Source organism: Muntiacus reevesi, chromosome X, assembly GCF_963930625.1.
Source record: "Muntiacus reevesi chromosome X, mMunRee1.1, whole genome shotgun sequence".
Taxonomy (NCBI): domain Eukaryota; kingdom Metazoa; phylum Chordata; class Mammalia; order Artiodactyla; family Cervidae; genus Muntiacus; species Muntiacus reevesi.
The window spans coordinates 61,907,259-61,913,258 of record NC_089271.1 but is presented as its reverse complement, the minus strand read 5'-3'; positions in this window follow the sequence as shown (position 1 = coordinate 61,913,258).

The window sequence follows — 6,000 nt, the reverse complement described above, 5'->3', positions numbered from 1 at the left end:
CTTCAGCATCAGTCCTTCCAATGAATATTCAGAGTTGATTTCCTCATTTGCTCTATGCTTCTACTTCATGTCTCCCCTACGAAATTGTGACCTCCTCAAGGGCAAGGACCATAGCCTATGTATCTTTTTATACCCTATATTGATGAACACAGTAGGCACTCAATATATAATGATGATGATATCTTACATTTGTATAGTGCTTGTGCTGTGCTAAGTCGCTTCAGTTGTGTCCGACTCTTTGCTACCCTGTGAGTATAGCCTACCAGGTTTCTCTGTCAATGGGATTCTCCAGGCAAGAATACTGGAGTGGGTTGCCATGCTCTCCTCCAGGGGATCTTTTCAACCCGGGGATCAAACCCACGTCTCTTATGTCTCTTGCACTCACAGGTGGGTTCTTTACCACTAGTGCCACCTGGGAAGCCCTTGTATGGTGCTTATAGTTTACAAAATACATTCACATTCATTTTCCCATTTAATCCTAACTACAACCCTGTGAGGTAGACATGAGCATCCTTATTTTACAGATGAGCAGACAGACTCAGAAAAGTTAACGAACTTGCTCAAGGTTGTACAGCTGGGAAGAAGCAGGGATGGATCTGAATGCAGGTTTTCTGACCCTAAATTCAGTTCTTCCAATTTCTCTACCTGAGCTGGTGGCTGGGAATACTTTCGTGGAGACTGAGGTCATGGAATTCATCATGGGACTGGGGTAAAGGGAGGAGGGGAAGATCTAAAGGTTAAACTCCTTTCATCTCTGCTCCTTTGTACCCCTTCCCCTCCCTTGCTTCCTTGTTTCCAAAGAGGATTTCAGAATGCAATCTTACTTTGTTTAAGAATGTCCTGGTTTGAGATGTCCTTGTGGATAAGAAGAAAATATGTGAGGTGAAGATAGGACAGTAAAGGTGTATTCACAGCTGGTGACTAATGGATCTTTGGGGGCTTGAAGGGAGGTCCCTGGCCTGTCCAATAATTTAACTAACGACTTGGATCAGGACATTGACTGCATGTTTATCAAATTTGTAAATGATGCTGGTTTCAGGAAGATCCCAAGAGGCCATAATGAGCCAGGGAAACGAAATGTAAAGTTTCATAGTCAACTTCATCAAAACCAAATGCTTAAGTGTAAGGTAGGAGAGACATGGCTCTGTGAAAAGGTTTCATGTGTTTGAGGTGCCTATAAGCTCATTATTTTTGACACTAGCTGCCTGAAATGCTAATGAATTCAGGGCTAGGATGTGGAAGATTACATTTGTGCCTTTTTCTCTGCTTATTAGACCACAGTGGAGGACTGTCTTTACCCTTGGACACCACACAAGAACAGGAGCATTAGCAACCTGGAGCATGCACGAAGCACAGAGACCAGGAGTATGAGAGGACTCCAGAATCATTGTATGTGAACTTGAAGAAGGGATCAAAAAGGGAGTGGTGGTGGTTTGGGATCAAGTTTTCATATGTCGGAACCATCATCACATAGAAGATGGATTCATCTTGTTTTGCTCTGTAAGAGGGACAAAGGGCATGTGCTCTGGGAAAACATAGTTTGACTCAACCTAAGAAAGAACTTTATGATGGTTCAAGATGACCAAATATTATGCAATGGTCAGCTTTGAAAGGACAAGATAGTCCCATCACTGGAGGTATTTAAACAGAGACAAGATAACTATTTGGCAAAGGCCGCAGAAGGAATCAAGCAGCAGATCATAGGGGTGAGGAATTAGGCAACCATTAAGTTGGCTTCTGACACTGTAATTTGGGGATTCAAGTCAGGGGTAGGGGTTGGGGCCAGAGGTGAACATAGTTGTACCTCAAAGTAGGTACCTCTCAACTAGTTATTATCTCTGCCTCCAGGTTGCCCTGCACAGAGGCTTAAGAAATATTTTTCTGAATACTTTATCATGAGACTTTCCAGCTCACCATAGAATCTCAGTAACGCTAGAGGTCATTGGGCTCAGTCCTTTATCAGATGCTCTCTTTGCCTTTGAATCACCCACAAGGAGTGATTATCCAGTCACTGCTTAAATATCTCTGGTGATGGCGAGCTGCCTACCATTTGAGTTAGTCCATTCTAATTTCAGAGAGTATTATTAATCATTAGAAGGTTCTTCTTAAACATAGCAAAATGTTTATATCAGGATGTTGAGATTAGGAAGTTTTTTATTCTCTGTTTTTGAAGTTGTTGGTAATAAATTTTAAAAGGACTTCAAAAGGCTGGAATCATGAGCCAAAACTTTTATTATCATTTTTTCATTATAAAAAAGAAAAAAAAAACATCTTCCTTCTATTCAGCCCAAATCTACTTTCCTGTAACTTCCACCCCATTATATCTCAGAGCCCTTGGAGTCACACACAGAATAAATGTCCAGCTTCCTCTTCACCATGAGCCCAGTAATGATTTGCTGATAGTAGAGAAATTTCTCTGGGGATTTGCTAGTTCCCTCACTATTCTCACCATTCTTTCTCTGGCTGTACTTTTGTTGACATGTCCCTTGAAGTATGATGCCTGCATTGAACAGAGGGCCTCAAGTGTGGTCTGACCAGTACAGAGTAACACAAGACAGTCACTTCCTTTATTCTGGATGGTATGCTCTTATTAATATAGCTTAAGGTCATGATACTTTTGGTAACAACCAAATCACACTTTTGATTCGTGGATCATGATGAGCTTCCATTTACTCTAAAACCCTCTAAGTCACATCTCACACTTCTTAACAGTTACACTGTTACATTTTGAAAATAAAAAAGGTGACATCATCTTTGTCTTTGTAAACTCTAATTTTGCTATAGCGAGTCCATCATACCAGCCTCTTGACATCTGTACAAATTCTTATTCTGTCATCTCACATTTTGGCACTTCCTCCCAGCTCTGTGTAATTTTCAAAGTTGATCTAGTGACATGAAAGCCGGAAATCGCCTAGAATTGCCACATTTCTTCATATTGTCCTAAGAGTATGGTGAGAGAATGTTTCTTTGAGCTCCAGATACACTGCAGCGGTAACATTCTAATCTACCCATCGAGTCAGCCTATCAAAGGAAATGAGCTTGAGTGGGAAATGGTTTTTCCAGAATCCATGCAGGGGCTAAGTGTTCTCTTCCTTTTTAAGTGCTCACCAACCCTCATTTGTTCTAGAATCTTGCCCTCAATCAATATTTAACTCATTGATCTCAGTGATGCAGCAGTGTGCATCCCTTTCACCCTCCATGGGGTTTTCAAAGCCATCACCAGTTGTCCTGCAACTGAAACTGCAGGTCGTCACAATGCCCTGGGCTGTTATTGACTCAGACTAGGAGATGGAGTTGCTCAGAGCAGCTAAAGGCTCTCTGGGACAAGACTCCCTTGAGGAGCCTCTCTCTGGGGCTCACTTTGTCCCTTTGACTCTGAAAATCCTTCTCCTTGCAGAAAAGAAGCAGCACAGGAGTTGCCAAGGAGATTTTGTTTCCTGTCTGTGAAACCATTAGCAAATGAAAGAAAAATCAGGGCCCCCCCCTTATTCATCTGGCAACACCCAAACTCTTCTGCTGTTATGAAGACCTCCACAACCTGCCTTTCCAATCTTTTCAAATGATTTCCCATCATTTGACTTGAACCTTTTACTTCTGTCAAGCCAGTTCCCTCACTGCTCCTCAAGCACATTTAGACTCTTACCTCCATGCTCTGGCTGAGGACTTTCCCCCAATTTGGAATGCCCATTATTCCACCACCCACCCAGATCTTACCATAGCTTTTCTTGCAATTTCTCCAGCTCTTTTTACCTTTAACATACAATTGAAGCCACAGAGATTATGCATTTTACTCATCTGATCACAGTTCATTTTGTCTTCCTGACAGTATGCACCCCAAAGTGGGTATATTTTATCCCTCATTGTATATAAACCAGCACAGGGCCTGGCTTACAGTCCTGATAACCATCCTTGCTTCCCATGGAAATTTTCCAGTGACTGACCTCTGGCCCTTCACACACACCACGAGTTCAGATCCCAAGATATCTGCATCCAGCTTCTCAAAGGACTAATATAGAAACTAGATAAATCTAGAGATGCAGGCTGGATCCAGTTTAGGCCCTAATGATTTTTGCCACCTGAAATCAAATCCAAGTATACCCTCAGTCCTTTAAACAAGAACCTGGGCTTTTTTCTTTTTTTTTTTTTTTTTTTGCTGGACTCGGGGCTGGCAGTCAACAAAGGGGCCAAGAACACTCAAACCACCCAGGCACAGCACTGACTGTCAATTAGACTGAAACTCTGCCTGCATTAGAGGTCACGCAGACCTTTTTTTAGATGTGAAGACCAACTATGATCTCTCACTGATGAGTCCCAAATAGGGTTTGCTATGGCACCTTTAGTTCTTAGAGGAGAGACAATGTCAACATCCTCCCCAACTAGAAAGCCTCCTAATTTGGAGACACACATACCCTCAGAAGAGGAGGCTCATTTTGGTATATCCGACATGGAGTAATCAAAGGATCATAATAACAAAGACTGATCTAAAATGGTCACATAACCCACATAACCCTTTGCATTCAGAAAGATGAACACCGTTGCTTCCCTTAGTCACCCACTCAGTTTGGCAACTGTTATTAAGGACATGCCATGATCAACTCTTATCTACAGCAAAGTTTTGCCCTATGTCTAACTTAATCTTTCCCCCCATCACTCTACGAAGAAACGGAGAACAGATCATCAGTTCTGTCCTGATTCAGGATATGATATATCTCTAGTTTTTTTGATGATGATATGTCACACTTGTCATATAGTAGGTGCTCCACAATTATTGAATGTTATGTCATCAGCTTCCTCCTTTCTAAATTTAAAAAAAAATTAGTCCTTTGGCACGTTGTTTTTGCTCTTCTCCAGATCCTCTCTAGCTTTTCCACATATGCTGAAAATGTGTTGACCAAGGGAAGACCCATTACTGTTTTCAAAGTCCTAACCAATGTTATGTAGAGTGGAGAAAATTGAGGACCATGAGAAAGGCCTTATGTTACTGGACTACATTCTAGGTCTGTTTCTAACACCGTGACATTGTGTTTTTCTGAGCCCATTTTCTCAGTTATAAAATAAGTGGGTTGGACTACATGATTTTGAGCTTACTTCTAAAAAACTCAGACTGCGATTACTTCCCAGTGACGCCATACTAAATTTTTGTTATTATGTGCTAGTATCCAAGTTAGTTTTGGAAAGAAAGAAGGAAGGTAGGGGGGAAGAAGAGAAAGAATAGGGTGAGAGGAAGGAGGGAAGGAGGAGAAAACCAGTTCTACATTAGGGATTCATCCAATTCAAGACCCACCCTGACACCCTCCCCCCAGTTCTATTTTTTTTTTTAACTAACCTAGGTCAAGTCAATCATTGCCCATCTCTGTTGTCCCCACATACCATATTAGTATTTAATTCTTGGTTTTGGTCTTTTTACTACCTTGTGTTTGTCCCCTCTGAACGTCATCGTGTTGTGTTGGTTCATCTCCTTCATTCCATCAGGAACACTTTGAAGAATGCTATTCCTGGTTTCTGAGGTGTCAGCAACCCCGCCTAACTGTCACACTTGATGAGCAGACTCTTGGTTTAGTCCTTCAGGTCACTGAGGATAATACGAGATACCATAATGCTAACTCTGTGGAGCCCACTGAATCTGTCCCCCAGGGTTGACAGGGAGCCACTGATCACAGTCCTGGAGAGAAATGCTCTCCAATTCTAATTCACAGAACAGGAAACCAGTATCCCTGGAGAGGAGAGGGCCCCTGCTCTGTCAGTCACCCAAGGCCAGGGAGTCCACATATCTGATGCTGCACTGGATTCAGACATGAAAAAGAATTTTCAGCATATTAGAGGGTGAACCTCGTCCCAGCTCCCAGTCGTCCAGGATGAGAGCAGGGTAGTGGCGATGGTGGCAGAGGCAGCAGCGGGTGGTGGCGGCAGTGGCAGCAGAAGCCGTGGCGCAGTGGAGAAGGAAGTGTTATTTTTGCAGTTTCATTAGGAGGCCCCGAGGTGCTGAGAGAAGGCTTCAGC